Source organism: Mauremys reevesii, linkage group 4, assembly GCF_016161935.1.
Source record: "Mauremys reevesii isolate NIE-2019 linkage group 4, ASM1616193v1, whole genome shotgun sequence".
Taxonomy (NCBI): domain Eukaryota; kingdom Metazoa; phylum Chordata; order Testudines; family Geoemydidae; genus Mauremys; species Mauremys reevesii.
Window position 1 is genome coordinate 103,338,473 of NC_052626.1, and position 19,745 is coordinate 103,358,217.

General features: G+C 42.9%; 1 pseudogene; it reads right to left on the bottom strand.

The window, feature by feature from the left end:
- Positions 1-19,267, bottom strand: part of LOC120403964 — a 48,231-nt pseudogene extending 28,964 nt beyond the window's left edge.
- Between the last annotated feature and the right edge of the window lie 478 nt (positions 19,268-19,745).

The window sequence follows — 19,745 nt, forward strand, 5'->3', positions numbered from 1 at the left end:
CTAATGTAGCACTTCAATTTTTGGGAAAGGAGTAAAGGCTTTGTTACTCACTGTTTCTTCTCATTCATTTCCCATGCTTCAAGTATTCATTCCACTAACTGGCACTTAAGAAAAAGCTATTAAAAAAAAGCATTTGCTTAGTATTTCTAGAAGCTTAAGTACAAAGTATCATATATTAAGATAAGTTCAAACAGAAGTAGCAATTAGTTTCAGGCAGAAAACTATTAGATCACATAACGGATTTTTAAGTTCACACAACAAAACTCAAAGTGCATTAAGCCCTTTTCACTATATTAAAGACCAAAATTCTTAAGATCAGCACCCTACAACTCCTATTTATGCATCTAAGTAAGTTTTCAGGTCCCTTTGTTCTCAACACAATCTGCTGAGTACTGAACATTTTTTAAAATCTGGCCCTAAGTGAACTATGAGCTATATTCAGAAAATCTATTTTAATGAATGACAAAATTAATAGCCTAGAACGTCCAGATTACCCTAACTTTGGGTCCCAAATCATATACTGTTTACAAGCCTCATACAATGTTTACAGGCCTCCCAGCAAACCAGAAAGGATTCTCTTCAGAGCAAGTCAAATCTACTCTTAAGTTAAAGGGATTCCTCTTCAGACAGACCCAAGACACTAGCTGTCTCCCACAACAGTCTCATCCTAGGAATGGATGAGCTACTGCTGCAGCCTTCCAGCCCCTAGCAGACAGGAGAGCAATCTACCGTGCAGCAACAAAACCATGCCTTCAACATGGGTAGTGAATTGTCACTAAATTTTTTTTTTTAATATTACATGCCTCTATTTAATAAGACATGGTTTTATTTCCACTAGAAAGAGAAACAGCTACAATAGTTAAGAACAAGGCTTACAATGTCAGAATGTCCACAAAAGCACAACTTACATGTTTCAGTAAGAGATTGTCCCCAATGGAGTCCTGATCTGTAATTGTGCCATTTTCTGTACTCTCAAGGGGACTTGCAAGAATCAATGCAATACAGATTTCTACTTGAGTATGCAAGAAGTTATTCCATGTGTATTTAAAGAACATATCCTGCAAGACAAATTCAAAAGGAGTTGATTACACACACTGGGGTCTTTTCACTGAACAAAACAAGCAGCAGTGTAGTTCTAGAAAGTCAGAAGTAACCAACAATCTCTTAAATACTTTAAAATTTTGTATATGGCTTAGATAGCAATTTATTGTTTTAGAACAGGGGTTGGCAACCTTTCAGCAGTGGTGTGCCGAGTTTTCATGAATACACTCTAATTTAAGGCTTTGTGTACGGTAATACATTTTAACGTTTTTTAGAAGATCTCTCTAAGTCTATAATATATAACCGAACTACTGTTATATGTAAAGTAAACAAGGTTTTCAAAATGTTTCAGAAGCTTTATTTAAAATTAAATTAATATGCAGCTCTTATTAGTTTAGTGTGATCCTTGCCCTTGCTGTTCCTTGCTGAGTTTTCCAGTGTCTGGTGGCACCTATTTAGATACTTTAAGCTGCACACAGGCTTCTGAGTAATCAGTTGATAACCGGCTGGCAGGAGATCAGTGGCTGGAACCCCAGATTGGCAGCTGAGGTGAGTGGAGCTGGTAGGGCTGAGCAGGGCCAGAAGCCTGGACCTTGTCTGGCAGGAGGCCTACGCTGGAACTCCAACTGGAAGCAAGGTGAGTGGAGCTGCAGCTGGCAAGGGGCCAGCAGCCAGAACCCCAGAGCAGCAGCGGGTTGAGGTCAGCCTGCCCATCTCTGGTGTTTCGGGGTGGACTGAGCATCTCCGCCCGCCTCTGCTCTGCGTTTTCAGCTGCTGGCTCCTGCCAGACGAGGTCTCAGCCCACTGCCAGCCTGGGGTTCCTTCCCCCCAGGCCAACAGCGGGTGCTGCGTGGGACCCCAGCTGGCAGGAGCCGGCGATGGAAACCCCAGAGCGGTGGCAGGCTGAATAGCTCAGCCCACCGCTGCTCTGGGGTTTCAGCTGCCAGCTCCTGCCAGCCGAGGTCTCAGCCTGATGCCAGTCTGGGGTTCCTTCACCCAGGCCAGCAGCGGGTGCTGAGTGGGATCAGTGGCAGGACCTCGGCTGGCAAGGGGCCAGCAGTGGGAACATCAGAGCGGCGACGGGCTGAGCGGCTCAGCCCGCCCCGCGTGCCATCAAAAAAGTGGCTTGCGTGCCACTTTTGGTACGCGTGCCGTAGGTTGCCAACCCGTTTTAGAAAGACAAAAATCTATGCACATTTGGCACCTAAATAGCAATTTTACAACCCATAGTTGCCATATGATGTAGATCAGTACTGGTCAATTTATAGATAGGGAAATAGAGGGACAAAAGTTGAGTCAGAAAGACAACCCAGATGTCTGTACTTCCAATCCTACCCTTCATCCCTACAATACTTTAATATTTTTAGGTTCAAGTACTGGGTACAGAAAGGCATATAGTAAAAAAATATGCCTTTAAATGTTATTTTTTCTGTCTCTTAGATCAATTATGTTTCTCGTATGGAGACAAGAAATTGGCAGCTGTCACTGGCAACATTCAGAATTATGAGAGAGTTCTTAGAAATACTCAAATTTAGCATTGCCATTATGTGTGACAGACATGGCAACTTCCTGTAATATACTTGAAAAACACTATTTAATTAAAATTAAGTAACTTGGAGTCCAAAGATACTCAGACTTTAAGGCCAGAAGGGACCATCGTGATCATCTAGTCTGACCTCCGGCATACTGCAGAACACAGAACCTCACCCACCTGCTCCCGTAATAGACCCCTACCTCTGGCTAAGTTACTGAAGTCTTCAAATCATGATTTAAAGACTTGAAGTTACAGAGAATGCACCATTTACATTATTTTAAACCTACAAGCAACCTGTGCCCCATGACGCAGACAAAACACCCCCAGGGTCTACCAATCTGACCCAGGGCAAAATTCCTTCTCGACCCCAAATATGGCAATCAGTTAGACCCTGAGTAGGTGGGTAAGACCCACCAGACACCCACCTAGGAAAGAAGTCTGTATAGTAACTCAGAGCCCTCCCCATCTAGTATCCCATCACCAGCCATTGGAGATGTTTGTTACTAGCAGTCACAGATCAGCTACATGCCATTGTAGGCAGTCTCATCATACCATCCCCTCCATAAACGTATGAAGCTCAGTCTGGACATCAGTCAGTTTTTTTGCCCCCACTGCTCCCCTTGGAAGGCTGCTCCAGAACTTTACTTCTCTGACAGTTAGAAACCTTGGTCTAATTTCAAGCCTAAACTTGTTTATATCCATTTCTGTCAGGTCCACACTGGCGCTTAGCTTAAATAACTCCTCTCTCTCCCTGGTGTTTGCTCTCTCTATATAATATACTTCAGAGGGATAATCATATCTCCCCTCAGCCAAGCTCTTTGAGTCTCCTCTCATGAGGTAGGTTTTCCATTCCTCAGATCATCCTAGTAGCCCTTCTCTGCACCTGTTTAGTTTGAATTCATCTTTCTTAAACATGGGAGACCAAAATTGCACACAGTACTCCAGATGAGGTCTCATCAATGCCTTGTATAATGATATTAACACTTCCCTGTGTCTACTGGAAATACCTCGCCTGATGGATCCTAGGACTGCATTACATTTTTAACGGCTGCAACTCATTGGTGGCTCACAGTCATTGTAAGAACATAAAAGCGGCCACATTGGGTCAGAGCAATGGTCTATCTAGCTCAGTATCCTGTCTTCTAACAGTGGCCAATGCCAGATGCTTCAGAGGGAATGAACAGAGAGAGGTAATCAAATGATCCATCCCATCACACATTCCCAGCTTCTGGCAAACAAAGGCTAGGAACACCATCCCCGCTTATAGTGGCTAATAGTCACTGATAGACATAGCCTCTATGAATTTACGTAGTTCTTTTTTGAACCCTGTTATAGTCTTGGCCTTCACAACAGGCCTCTGGCAAAGAGTTCCACAGGCTGACACTGCATTGTGTGAAGAAATACTTCCTTTTGTTTTAAACCTACTGCCTATTAATTTCATTTGGTGACCCCTAATTCTTGTCTTATGAGAAGGAGTAAATAACACTTCATTATTTACTTTCTCCACACCAGTCATGATTTCATAGACCTCTATCATATTCCCCCCCTCCCCCGCAGTCATCTCTCTTCCAAGCTGAAAAGTCCCAGTCTTATTAATCTCTTCTCATATGGGAGCTGTTCCATATCCCTTATCATTTTTATTGCCCTTTTCTGTACCTTTTCCAATTGCAATATATCTGAGATGGAGCAACCAATCTACATGCAGTATTCAAGAAGTGGGTGTACCATGGATTTATATGGAGGCAATATGACATTTTCCGTCTTATCTATTCCTTTCCTAATGATTCCCAACATTCTTTTAGCTTTTTTGACTGCCACTGCACACTGAATAGATGTTTTAGTGAAGTATCCACAATGACTCCAAGATCTCTTCCTTGAGTGGTAACAGCTAATTTAGATCCCATAATTTTATATGTATAGTTGGGAGTATGTTTTCCAATGTGCATTACTTTGCATTTATCAACATTTAATTTCATCTGCCATTTTGTTGCCCACTCACCCAGTTTTGTGAGATCCTTTTGTAACTCTTCACAGTCTGCTTTGGACTTACCCAACTATTCAAAATAGTTATCATCTGCAAATTTTGCCACATAACTGTTTACTCCTTTTTCCAGATCATTTATAAATGTGTTGAACAGAACTGGTCCCAGTACAGAACCCTGGGGAACATCGCTATTTACCTCTCTCCACTATGAAAACTGACCATTTATTCCTACCATTTGTTTCCTATCTTTTAACCAGTTACTGATCCATAGAGGACGTTCCCTCTTATCCCATGACACCTTACTTTGCTTAAGAGCCTTTGAAAATCTAAATACACTATATTCACTGGATCACCCATGTCCACATGCAGTTATGTATCACCGGCGCTAGATAAAAATTTGCTAGCTTTGTTTTTAGCGTTGCAACATCTCATTCATTCCCGTACCGATCAGTTTTTTATTGCTCATATCCGAAGCCACCAACCATTCCCTGGCATGTTGACAGAAGGCAATGCCCAGGCGGATGCCCAACTCAGGGCGTTCCCTTGTACTCCTATGGAAAGTCATGCCCTACACCATCAAAATGCCAAGGCATTGGCTAAACAATTTCAGATCCCTCTCTCAGATGCTCGAGGTATTGTTCAACAATGCCCTCAATGTACTCTTAACCCACAGGGTCCTCCCATAGGGTGAATCCCGTGGTCTCGAGCCAATCAACTTTGGCAGATGGATGTCACCCTTTTTCCCCCTTTCTCCCCTTGGAAATACCTGCACGTTGTTGTCGACACGTTTTCTGGTTACATTTGGGTAACTGCCCAAAAAGGGGAGGCTACCAAACATGTTTGTAATCACTTGATTCGCAGTTTTGCGGTTATGGGCAGCCCCATTGAGTTAAAAACCGACAATGGCCCTGCTTACTGTTCCTCCGCCATGGCCGCCTTTTGTGCCCGGTGGGGCATTCTCCACAAATTCGGCATTCCTTATAATTCCCGGGGTCAGGCCATTGTTGAACGGGCTAACCGCACCCTAAAGGAGGCCCTTACTAAACAAAAACAAAAAGGAGGAGTGCCCCTATCCTTACCAGATAAGGAAGAATGGCTAGCTCGTGTCTTGTTTACACTGAATCATTTAAATTTAACTTTGTTTAATAATCAGTTTTCGTCTAGAGCCCAGCGTCATTATAGACAGACCGAGCCCCTTCCGGCACCAAAGGTGATATATCGCAAGCTGCCAGGACCAGAGTGGAGCTTGCCCGTGCCGCTAATCACCTGGGGCCGGGGCTACGCAGCAGTGTCAACTGAAACCGGCCCTGTGTGGGTTCCCGCTCGCTTTGTAAAGCCGTGGAGAGATGGCCTGGCATCAGGGGCCAAAGAATCCCATTCCGGATTTCAGCCTGACCCTGACGGAGAGGGTGGACAAGATTGACAAGGCTCGAAAGCGTGGCACACCCAACGTTGCCATAACTTGGGGACAAGTCAAAGCTTTATCACAGCAAGCTGAATATGTATTAGAGCAAACTAAGGCAGATAAGACTACAGAAAATTACTTTCTTGCGCTAATAGCCAGCTTAAATGCTAATTCTCTTTGCTGGATTATGTACATTTGTGTGACCGTTCTGTGTTTGCCGCAAGGTGTTGCAACCCCTCTCCCTTCCACTAATGTGTGGGAGACATTTATTCACACTTTAAATCAGACATCCTTTTGCCTCTCCCAGCAAGTTACGGTGGGAGACATTTTAGGTACCTGTCTGATTCCTGTATGCCATAATCCTAATGATGTTGAAAATGCTACTTGGTTTTATTCCAGTCTGGAGCCCAATTCCACTATTCATGGTTTGGGCTATGCTGGCTATCATAATTGGGGACCTCAAACACCTCGTAGACCAAGGAATGCGCTCGCCCTTCGCACCCCCTATGCTGCCACACATAATATAACCTGTGCCCGCATGACTAATTGTACCATGAGTAATTGTAAGCATTTTCCTGCTCCAGCAATGAATTGTTCTGCTGTGACAAATATCTCCTATTTATATAAGCATGTACAGCTACCGGATGGGTGGTTTTGGACATGCTCAGGATATACTTTCAATTATATGCCCGCCAATCTTAGTGATGGCACTTGTTGTTGCCTAAGCCGACTTGCGCTCATATTACCAATCAAAAGGCAACTGTCAAACAATTTGCGAGTTAGTCGCAGTCTCCCTTTGGATGCTTCCTGTGATAGCCATGTACATTTACTTTCTAAAACCGAGACTGTTGCTTTGGCTGTTTCTCTTGTCGGGGTCCCCGGGTTGGCCACGGGAAATAGTATGCGAATTAATGGCTTGGCTTGCGCGGCCACTAAGGCCTTAAATGCCACATCTACCGCTATAGCCCTCCTTAATGATGAGCAGGACGACATCCGTCATGGGGTGTTGCAAAATCGAGCGGCTATAGATTATTTGCTTATGCTGCATCATTATGGGTGTGAAAAGGTTAATGATATGTGTTGCTTTAATATTTCTGATCATCATCATTCAGTTGAAAATCAACTCAAGATAATTAAAAATTTAACGGATCAAATCAGATACAATCCAGACCCCTTCGGGGGATGGTGGGATTGGCTCTCCTCATGGCTTCCTAACACTGGGTGGTTGCATCAGCTTGTAACCTTTGGGGGACTCACTGTACTATTACTCGTGCTGTTTTGCTGCGGCATTCAGTGTGTCCCTTCACTTGTTTCTCTCTTCATTAAGGGCTGTCCATGGACTAGCCCGGAGCCCCCCCAAAAGTATTAGTCATAGTTAACAAAATAAAAAGGGGGAGATGTAGGTACAAGTGCTGGCAAGCCACACTGTATCCGCATTGAACCGTTTATTAGAACAGTATAGTATGCACTTTCTGTTATGCTATCATTAGTCACTAGACAATGGCCCATTGAGGAGAGCCAACCTTAATCAATTAGTAGGAAATAAATAAGTATATCAATCATGTAGTAATGAGTAATTTGCTTATGAGAGAAGTATATTAATCATGTAATAATAAGTAACCTGCGTGTAAAAGAAATGAATAAAAGGAAAGGTCCGGGACTTTCCTGGGACGCCTCACTGCAACACCGTCTCTGTTTCCCGTTACTACACTTCCCCAACAAAATCATATTCATCTAGGTGTCTGATAATTCTGTTCTGTACTACAGTTTCAACCAATTAGGCTTACCAGCCTTACCCTGTGATCAAGATATACATCCAGGTCTTTCTCCTTTGCCGCTTCAACTGATAAGTCCCCAGCTTAGAACAAAAACTGTTCTTGTTAGTCCCTAAGTGCATGACCTTGCACTTTGTACTATTAAATTTCATCCCATTTCTATTAGTCCAGCTTTAAAGGAAATCCAGATCTTTTTGTAGGATATTCCAGTCGTCCTCTGTACTGGCAATACTGTAGGGATATTAAAGAAGGTTTATATTAAACATGGTTTATATGAGAAATGATTTATTGATTTATTGTTAATTGATACTTTATAACTTAAGGTTTATGTTAGAAGTAAATTTGTGATTCCCAACATTTAGCCTCTAACCTGCAAGCCACCAGCTGTGTCTGTGTGAAGCCTGCTCAAAGAAATACTTTGTATAAAACTTGTTAAACATTAATTAACTGTAAGTAAGCCAAAACTGTAGCTGTTATAGTGTATAGATAGAGACCCCCACCCTCTGTAAGTTTTCATCTCACTTTATCTTTGCTTGTTAAAAGACAGGGAGTCTCACATAAATTGGTAACACCCCAAAAGGTAAAGAGACAGTGAAATAGATGTGATTAAAATAGAGAATGTATGTGAATGCATGCCTAGTTTAAACAATGAATGAATGGTTAGGGAGTCACCAGCCTGAAGAATTCAGTGTTGGCTGAAGAAGGTGTCAAGTGGGATCAACCAGATGACACCCACCACACCTCAAAGGAAGGAAAAACAAAACATCTAATAACATGGAGCCAGCCATCTGCTGATTGATTTAGCAACAGCAGAATGAAGCAACTCCTATGAACTAACATAGGGAAAAATTCCTATAAAACTGGACTCTAAAGAATAAGGACTTTGAGTCTATGTTTCTTCTGCCAGCCTCCAGGAGCATCAGATGCATCTGACACAGACTTGGCTCCATCCTCATGACCAAGATACCTGGCCAGTAACTTGGCATGAGCAACATCTAGGCTGGTAACTATAACATCTATACAAAACCTGAATGAATGATTGTGTAAATAAATATGTGTGTGTGTGTGTATAAGGAATAAGTAGTAATAGAAACAAGTAGAAAAACATTGTTTTTTGTTTTGTTATGGTATTTACAATAAATGTGGCATCTTTGCCTTATCCCTCTTAATAAGATCCTGCTGGTTTTTATTATATTGGTACAACAATACCTCCCAATTTTGTCTCATCTGCAAATTTTATTAGCACACTCCCACTTTTTGTGCCAAGGTCATTAATAAAAATGTTAAATAAGATTGGTCCCAAGACTGATCCCTGAGGAACACCACTGGTAACCTCCCTCCAGCCTAACAGTTCACCTTCCAATATGACCCATTGTAGTCTCCCCAATATGTATTGTTTATAGCCTGGGGCTGGGGGAGAGGGGAAAGAGAATGTTATGTGAATCTTGGCAAGTGTTATGAACTTCAAATGACTGTATTAAACTATGTGCCAGATAAGAATGGACTTTTAGGACATACAGTGTTAAGTGGTTCTCCTGGGAATCTCTAGGGGGACGTGAATGTAAATTTCCCACATCCAGTTATGCAAAAACCCAGAGTTTTGAAGCTACCCCCGAAGAAATGATATTGTTGATTACCTGTTCCTGGAACCTGAAGATCGAAGACCCAAGCTGAATAAAGGAAAACCAAACTATTCATGGTAGTTCTGAATCTGAGATAGTTCTGACCTTGTAACCATGGGGAAAAACTCAGTCATGGGTTTTGAAAAACTGACACCTATCCGAGCCCAAGGTTAGTTGGGGTGATCTCTGGTAAGCTTATTAGCATGCATGTAGGTTTTTATTGTTTAATTTTTTTTCTGTAATACTTTCACCTTAAGAATAAGTGTGCTTGCTTAGATAGGGTTGTGTGAGCACTTTGCTTCCTCTCCAAATGATTTAAACAGCTAAGTGCAGACGCTGCTTGCCGGGAATATCACACAGCGTAAGAAGGGAACTGTGCAGCCTGGAAAAACCCTAATTAGAAGAGAGTGGAGACCTGGGTCTCTGCCCAAGAGATGTGACTGCTGAGGAAGCCTAGAGTGGGTGTCCTCAAGGGACCACAGAAAGGGAATACAGGTGCAGTTGCCCTGAACTGTGACGTAATGCATAATTCAAAATGTCTTTAGGAAATAGCAACAGTCTTCCTTAAGAAAGTGCTATTAAAACTGGATGGTTACTACTCACAGTAATTAAGCCTACCATGAGATTTATGGTATTTCCCATTCCAAGTATAGGGAATATCATAGTAAACTTTGCATTGCGGTAAAATCATTTTAAAATGGCATCCACTGCAGAATATGAAGAACGTTTATATGGCTTAGGCCTAGTTTTATTTTACACCCTACACTAATACAACGTATTATACAAACAGCATACCAAATTAAGATTATATAAAACGGAGGTGTTATGCAAAATCAAAGACGACAAAAATAATGGCAACTAATAAAAAGGTTAAAGCATAAGTAGGAAATAAAAGTCAACCTCGAAAAAATGCATGCTAGAACATAAGGCAAACATACACATTCAGTGGGAGAATCTATGTGGTAAGAAGATTGCCAATTATATACAAGTTTTCAAGTGCAATACAATGGCGAAACAACGACAGGTTTGGCAGCATACAGAGAGGTACCACTTCAGACGAGGAAGATAAAGGACTGGTTATGTCACAGATGGGACTGTACTTAATGCACTATATACAGTTGACACATTTAAAAGGAATTAAAATAAAAAAAATTAAGGTCAGGACAGAATGACTCAGGAAGAAAGAATAAAAGCAAAGTAAGTTTAGGTAGGTTGTCTGAAAGAATTTGAGCATGGGGAGATAGCAAAGATAAGGTAGCAATCTAGATCTGTCTGTAGAGTGTAAACACCAAAGAGTAAGAAAAACTACGTACTATATAGAGGTCTAAAGGGTAAACTATTAAGCAGAGCTGAGGAAAACTTTTGGTTACCATCGGGAAGAGAGTTTAACAAAATCCAGATGGTGGAATAGTCTCACAATGAAAGTGGTGAAAGCTTCATCACATGGCTTCCTGTAAAACACTCTAGGGCACAATCTGCACTGACAAAACGAATAGACGTTGTGATATCTTAACAGGACTTTACCATCTACTTTCTGTGATTTTATAAAAATGAAGAGGATAGTGTAGAGCTCTTAACAGTGTAAGTAAATTATTCTTACCAATACAACTCCTATACTGTTCAACTCCATAATTTCCAAGTTCACATTGTTTGTGTTAGTCTGTAGAAGGCTGGATATCAACCTAATCACATTTAAGCGAGTGTTTCCCACAGGCGGATCCAATACGCCCCATGTTGTCTTCATAACAGTTTTCTAGACAAAAAAAAAAAAAAAGAGTCCATGGGAACAATTTTTTTTAAAGTACACATTTCTTTCAAGTCAGCTCGGTGTTATTTATCCACAAACAGAAAATGTGGTAAGAATCTTGTATGGCCAATTTGGCAGCAGTAGCATGACATTTTGTTGTGGGACAGTTGTTTTAGTTCCATACGTTAACACTTATTTTCTAGCACTATGGATTGGGAACAATGAGAAGACAATTAGGCTGGGGGAAAATAAGATATGGCATATACAAACTTAGTGGCATTATGGACACCTAAAGGAGCTGCATTCAGCCCCATGATGGACATTTACCGGAGAGAACTGTGATTCAGAACACACTTCATCAAGCTTTAACTATTCAAGTCCAGTGTGTCTAGTTAAGCAGTTTTTGTATTTATCCAGGCAAGAAAATTAATAATTATTGTAGTCAATTTTCTAAAGTCAGAAGAGAGAAATAAACCTTAGCTGCAGACTTCAGAATAATTATGTTTGTTTTAATGAAGAGAATGTTGTAAATACTTAATGGTCCCTACTGCTGCCATATAAATGCCAGCATACTTGCACAGGAATTTAGGAATTGAGATACCAGATCAGAACAGTGGTTTGTGTACTCAGATAAACTGTCTGACAGTGGTCAATACCAGCTGCTTCCAAGGAGGGCAAAAAGCTCATAATGGACAGTTATGCAATAAACAGCAAACAGGGATTAGAAAGAAGTGTCCCCGTCATTTAGTGGTTCAGTTGTGCCCTGAATGGAGATTTTATCTCCTTTCTAAGAAAGCATCCTATCTACCTACTACAAATATGGATATTCTCATTATCCTTTAAATTCTGTGCTCTTGACTACAATTATCTTAGAACAATGAGTTCTGCAGGTTTCCTTAAAAAAAGTGCATTTTTCATTTTTATATCTGTAGCCTTTCAATTTCACCAGATGTCCCTGGTGATCTACAAATGATCTACCATCTCTCCTCTGTCTTTTAATTGACCTCATATTCTCTTATGCATATCTCTAAAGTGAGCTTTCCCAATCTTTTCCACAGTGTATATGGAAGCTTTGTCTCGCCCCCCATTATACAGCCTTCTTTTGGACCACTTATTTCTGCTTTATTTTGGTATGTCATACAAAAGCATGCTCCTTTCCAAAGAAAGGAAAGGATATTTTATTGCATTTTAGTACAATTGCTTTTTCTCTATTTTGCTCAATTAAACAAAGTCAAACAGTTGAAAATATGAACGCCAATACATTACAGGGGTAGTTGATCACTAATGAATAGCCAAACGATAAGTGGCTCAGAAAAAGGCTTATTGTCTCTGTGTTAAAAAGGCTAAAATGTACTTTTTAGCTTTCATTAAACTGGTTTCTGAGTTAAAAACAGTGGTTACTAACCTTTCGGTAACCACTGTTCTTCAAGATATGTGGCTCATGTCCATTCCACATTAGGTGTGCGCATGCCACATTCACCATTGCTGAAGATTTTTCCCTCAGTGGTATCTATCAAGGCAACTAGCACCCTCTGGTGCTGTGAGCTCATGCACCAGCATAAAGGGGCCTGGACAGTCCCACACCCTCTCAATTCCTTCTTGCCAGCTAACTCCGACAGAGGGGCAGGAGGTTGTGGAACGGACATGAAGAACACATCTTGAAGAACAAGAGTTACGGAAAGGTTAATAGTTTTTTCTTCTTTGAGTACTTGCTCATGTCCATTTCACAGTAGGTGACAAGCGGTACACGAGGTGATGGGCTCAGAGTTCAAGGACATTCAGACTGCAACACTGCTCTGCAAAACTTGGCATCATCTCTGGCCTGCTGGGTGATATGGTAGTGGGTGTAGAAGGTATGAACTGATGACCAGGTCGCTGATCTGCAGAGGTCTTGGACCAGGACATGGGCCAGAAATGCTGCTGATGAAGCCTGAGCCCTGGTCAAATGGACAATCAAGATGGCAAGAGGTTGGACTGCCCACCTGCTTGTAGCACGTGCACATACAGGGAGTGATCCAGGATTAAATTCTCTGGGTTGAAACTGATAGGCCTTTCTTCCTGTCTTCTACTGACAAAATTCTGCGTGGTTTGGTCCTCTCCATGTAGAAGGCCAGGGCGAGTCTAACATCCAGCTAGTGGAGACACCACTTCTCTGCGTTCCTGTGCGGTTTCAGCCCGATTACTATGAAACTACGAGACCACCTTTGTAAGGAACACTGGGTGGGGACGCAGTTGAACCTTGTCCTTAAAGAACACCATATACGGAGGTTCTGATGTAAGGGCCCTGATTTCTGAGATCCTCCTGGCCAAAGTAATTGCTACCAGGAAGCCAACCTTCCAGGAGAGATACAAGAGAGGGAACGATGCCAGTGGCTCAAAAGGGAAGGCCCATGAGTCTTGATAAGACCAGGTTTAGGTGGAATCAGTTTGAAAATCTGAGGATAAAATCTAATCCCTTGAGGAAGAGGATGGCCATTTCATGAGAGAAGACCGATGTACTGTCCATCAGAGGGTGGAAGGCTGAGATTGCTCTTAGATGCACTGTGATCGATGAAAAAGCTAGTCCTTGTTGTTTCAGATGGAGCAGGTATTCCAGCACAGACTGGAGGGGAAACCAAGTCGGAGAGACACCTCGTTGGGAAGGCCACACAGAAATGCTTCTACTTGGCTAGGTAAGTCGCTTTACTAGACAGTTTCCCATTACCTAGCAAGACCTGGTGGACTTGTTCTGAACAGGCCTGTTCTGCTGGGATCAACCATGGCACACTCACGTGGTCAGGTGGAGGGCCCAGAGGTTCGAGAGGAGTAAACGGTTGTGATCTTGCAAGATCAGGTCAGGGTGGGGCAAAAGTGGAAGTGTGGGTGTTACTGCCAGGTCCAGCAGCATACCAAACAAATGTTGTCATGGCCAAGCAGTGGCTGCAAGGATGACCCTTGCTTTGTCTCGCTTGACTTTCAGAAGGACCCTGTGTACCACAGGAATGGGAAGAAACACATAGAACAGGAGCTCTGCCCATGGAAGTAGGAAGGCATCTGAAAGAGAACCCAGGCTGTGACCATGTAGTAAGCAAAACTGCTGACATTTCCTCCACCTCTGACTTTGAGGAACAGGACTCTTCAGGAGACCATGGGGGAGCAGTACCCTTTGTTTCCATCGACCAGTGCCGTAACAGAGATATCTTTGCCGACACCAGAAGGGCCAGTTTTCCTCTGGTCAGTACCGAAGGGCCTGGTGCTGGATATGAGCTCGGGGCAACATGCTCCATTCTGTTCAACATGCTCATCTGAGCCAATAGTTGTCCCATCAGGGCCCTGGCCGCTGCAAAGGTCTCAAGGTTGGAAGGCACTGCAATCCCGCTGGATGTTCCCTGGCATTGGCAGATGGCCCCGCACCGGACCCAACGGCATCTGCAAGCAGGGTGGAGTCGATGGTGCTGCTAGCAGAACAGGAGTGGACATGTGGTCTGACACAGGTTGCACTTCCCATGTTTGTCCTTCCTCAACATTGGGCAGTGTCCTCTCTTGGACCAGCTTCTTGTGCTTCTCTCTCAGTACTGGACGGGTGCTGAGAAACATGCAGTGCCAGAGAGTGCTTTACATCGAAGCCGAGGCACAGAGTCCAACTCTGATGCAGGTCTAAGCGTGGCTTCCATTAGGACAGCTCTTAGTCTAGCCTCCCTGTCCCTTTTTGTACAAGACTTGAAGTTGCGGCAGATTTGGCAACACTCTTATGTGAGCTTCTTCCAGACATTTCAGAGTGTGGGTTGCCCACCAGCACAGGCTTGCCACAGGAGGTGCATGCCCAGCCCCTGGGGCAAAGTAAGAGATGGGGGGATCTCACTATATACAGTAATATTATCTACACTACTACTAGAAATTAAAATGGAAGGTAACTAAACTAGAGAATAACAGAAACCCCCCTGAACGAATCCCTTGCCGAAGCAAGAGAAGGTGTTCCAGTGACAATCATGGGTGTTAAGAAGAAACTGAGATGGTGTGGGGGACTGGGCCCTTTATAGTGGTCCATGAGCGCATGGCACCAGAGGGCACTAGAGCCAGCCTGATGGATACCACTGAGGGGGGAAAAAAATCTCTGGCGATGGTGCATGCAGTGCACACACCCCTAACATGGAATGGACATGAGCAAGCACTCGAAGAAAAATTATTATTTTTAAAGCCTTTATCACTAAATGACAGCCTGTAATCTGTCTCCATTTTCATTTGGATGAGTTACAGATTCCACTTACTTTCGGGGGCTCAAGTAGTAGCTCATGGAAGGATGCAAGTCGTGCTTTTATGGCTTCTAAAACACTTTTGTTGACTGAATATGTTGAATGGCTCATGCCCGGAGGACAGATCTCTATATGACCTTCAAATCTAAATATATAAAGAAGAGTTTGATGAGTATATTGCAGGATTAGTTACAATATTAACTCAAGTTAGAAACAATCTTAACACAGGTTTACAGAGCTGGTGCTATAACTAGAAAGACTATAAACAAAGGGTAAATCTAGAGCAGTGGTTCTCAAACTGTGGGTCAGGACCCCAAAGTGAGTCATGGACCCGTTTTAATGGGGTTGCCAGAGCAGACTTAGACGTGCTGGAGCCAAAGCTGAAGCCCAAGCCCTACTACCCAGGGCTGAAGCCAAAGCCAGAGAGCTTCAGCCTTGGGCAGTGGGGCTTAGGTTACAGGCCCCCTGCCTGCAGCTGAAGCTCTTGGGCTTCAGCTTCCCCACCTGGGGTAGTGGGGTTCAGGCAGGCTCAGTCTTCGGTCCCCTCTCCTCAGGGTTTGTCTGGTCATTTCCTCCTGTATGGAGTTGGCAACACTGCTTAATAGCAAGTCATCGTTAATCCCTAGGAAATGCTTTATGCCAAACAGTAAAAGCATGTAAGGCCTGGCCTACACTTAAAAATTAGATTAACCTAGCGGCAAAGCTCAGGGATGTGAACATTTTCATGCCCTGTGTGACACAGTTAGGTCAATCTAACTTCTGGCATAGATATGGCTAAGTCAGGGGTGGGCAAACATTTTGGTCTGAGGGCCCCATCTGGGTATGGAAATTGTATGGTGGGCCAGGAATGCTCATGAAATTGGAGGTTGGGGTGCGGGAGAGGGTGAGGGCTCTGGTGGGGGTGCAGGCTCTGCGGTGGGTCCAGAAATGAGGAGTTCAGGGTGTCGGAGGAGGGTGAGGGCTCCAGCTGGAAGTGCGGGCTCTGGAGCAGGGCTGGGGATGAGGGGTTTGGTGTGCAGGAGGGTGCTCTGGGCTGGGACTGAGGGGTTTGGTGGGTGGGAGGGGATCAGGGCTGGGGGGGAACTTGGGTGTGGGAGGTGGTCAGGGGTGCAGGCTCCCAGCTGCGCTTACCTCAAGCAGCTCCTGGAAGCAGTGGCTTGCCCCCCCCCCGCCCTTCCGGCTCCTATGCACAGTTTGCACTTTGGGCAGGGGCAGCATGCGTAGCCCCCAGCTATCCCTACGTGTAGGAGCCAGAGGGGGGACATGCCACTGCTTCTAGTAGCTGCGCAGAGCCACATGCAGAGCAGGACAAGCCCCTGACCCCACTCCCCGGCAGGAGCTCGAGGGGTGGATTAAAGGGTCTGACCGGCCAGATGCAGCCCGTGGGCCGTAGTTTGCCAACCCCGGGCTAGGTTGACGAGGAGTTAGAATACTTAACTTAGGCCAATTTAAGATTGTAGTGCAGATATGCCCTAAGTCCCCAATAACTTTCACTGACAGTCACTTATGCTCCTATGTCACTTTTAAAATTTTTCATCAAGATGACTAAAAATATTTAGAAGCATTTGTGTTCCTTCACAGCTAAGTTTTGAGACACAATGTCGAGCACGACAGCTGTAAATTGTAATGTCACGAGCCCAATTCAAAGCAGATCTGCTGCCAACGTAAACCCTGTGCCTCTGGCAGAGGAATCAACTTAAACAAGTAAAAAATTCAAACATTAAAGAGAGGCAAGTATGAGCAAACCGATAGGGAAGTGATCAAGGAGCGCGCATCATCTTCCTCCTGTTTCGGTTCTAGAAAAAGGAAAAGATTGATGCAAGGAAAAAAAGTTCTAGTCTGCTGAAGACTAGGTTGCAGATGCTTTGGGGTCAAAATAGGCCCATGGACTGGACCCAACCACAACAGATATTAAGGACCGCACCTGTTAGCATCAGCTAAGAGCAGAAGCTGAAACACAAGGAAAGCAAGACCAGACAGAAATGGCTTGTGGTCAACAGTCATAAGGGACACTCAGATGGGAGACATCAGCTATCAAAACAAGGCTGTGAAATGTAGGAACACGTCAAACATTTCATACCATGCTTTTCATAGAATCTGAGAATCTTGGGACCAGACCACAACTGAGAATACTGATGTGCTCAGACACTTATAATTCCATCACTGTAGTATCTAAACATAAGCTGATATGAAGGCCAGCATAAAGGATTTCAAAACCTGAGAAATAAAGCTGGTATTTTAGGATGCAATCTAAAAGTTTATATGGCTATGTTTTTACATTAGATCAAGAGGACCCTTCCAGGTGGGAAGCTGGCAGATACCTGTTGGGGGGTGCGGGAAGTGTATAATACATCCTGCAGTTCATGGAAGGATGCAAGACATGCCACCTCTACAAAAGGTAAATTCAGCAGCAGCACAAATCTCACAAAGGATGTGATCACAGATTGGGGGCGGGGGGAGAGGGGAGTGTCTTACATTGGTCGTCTTGTCTCAAGTAAGGTCAGTAATATTTGGACTGCACTGACTATTGCAGACTCATTTTTCTCTTTATGAAAAATATTTGATAGTAGTTGTTCTATAATTTCTTGCCTAGAGAGAAAACATCAATAAAGTTAGACATACAACTTTTAAAAATACAAATAACTGTTTATACAGAGACAAGCAACAAAGAGTCCTGTGACACCTGATAGACTAACAGACGTATTGGAGCATGAGCTTTCATGGGTGAATACCCACTTTGTCAGAGGCATCCAATAAGCCTGTTAGTCTATAAGGTGCCACAGGACTCTGTTGCTTTTTACAGATCCAGACCAACACGGCTACCCCTCTGATACTATACAGAGACAAGCAGTTACAGTGTTTCTTTGTAAAACTGCTGGCCAAGACTGGATGGAGGTTCAGAGCCATTTTCACATTTTTTCCCTCCTCCCACAATATTAAACTGGTTTCCGTCACCATTTTTCTGGCAGTTATTAGCCCACAGCAGCAGATCTAAGTGTTTTAAATCCAGGCTTCTGTTAAGTGCCAGCATAATGCACAACTATCAGACTAGACCTACCATGCATAACACTGTGTGATATGAAATTAAATTCAGCTTTGCTCACTTTCATAAATTTAGTTACTTCAAGAAACATCCATACATTTTGTTGGCTGCATGTAATGGGAAAGTAATTATTGTTATTTCCAAAAGGCTTCAAATAACTAAAAATAAATGCCACCATTCTCAGAGGTACAAGGCAAATAAATAAGAAGTTAAACTGTCCAACATACTTTTCTAGAGTTGCAAGCAGCGGGTCTGGTTCTGAACTGTTCTGTACTTGTAACATCTGATCTCTGCTCAGGCGAATAATTTCACAGAGCGACTGTGATGCATTTGAATGCCTCTGAAAAAAATATTTTTTGTTGTTGTTTTAAGAGCAGTATAGGACTACACACTATCTAAAGAACACTTCTCATCCCAGAAATTATGAAGCTGTGCACAAAAAAACATGACCATATGCCAAGCACTTTGTGTTATTTTACAGGGTAAGGTAAAGTTTTTTTCAAACACATTTCTAAACATCAAATGCCTTTAGACAGGACTCCATTCCACTGCCACCAAGATGGCAGAATAGCACTGCTTGGAGACTCCTGCCATCCTATCTCATCCCCTCAAGAATTTCAGGGGCCAGGTCTGATAACAGGTACTAATTCCATAAATAAGCAAAGTCAATACTGACATTAGAGTCCTATTTCTGATTACAGTATTGCTTTAAGATTTTCTGTCAGCTAACACAGGCCTACTAGAATCATAACTGCTTTTAACAGCAATAATTAATAAGCTAAACAGCTGGATCTTGACAAGCAGAAAATAATACTTACATCTTCATCTTGAGCTGGATGTACAATTTCTACAAGCCGCTGGATAATTCTCTCCTCATTTAACCACTGTAAAAAAATTTAGTGATATTGAATAAAAATGCAGTATTTTTCCTTTAAATCAGAAAAATATACAAAGCATAACCTGAGCATGTTGAGGGTCATCTATCAAAATTTCTTTAGTAGCACTCTTATTCTTCAAATTAATATTTTTGTATAATAATAAATTCAAAGTTTTCAGACTAGATACCAAGAGTAGAACAGAAATGTGTAGTGCCAGTGACTACTGCTGGCCTACTATAATCTTTTGTGGAAAGTAATTAAATACAATTTATGAAAAAGGCTTTCTATTTGCTTGATGATAGTGGCATCACACTTGACACGTTGCATTATAACTAGACTCTGAACAATAATGTTGAGGTACTGGGCTCCATATCTTCCAAGCTTTCTTCCTTATTTTCTCAACTTATAGGTAAAGAACTCTTCTCTATGAGAAAAACAGATTACCGTACTGGACCTGAAGAAAAAGGCAACACCATTTACAGGT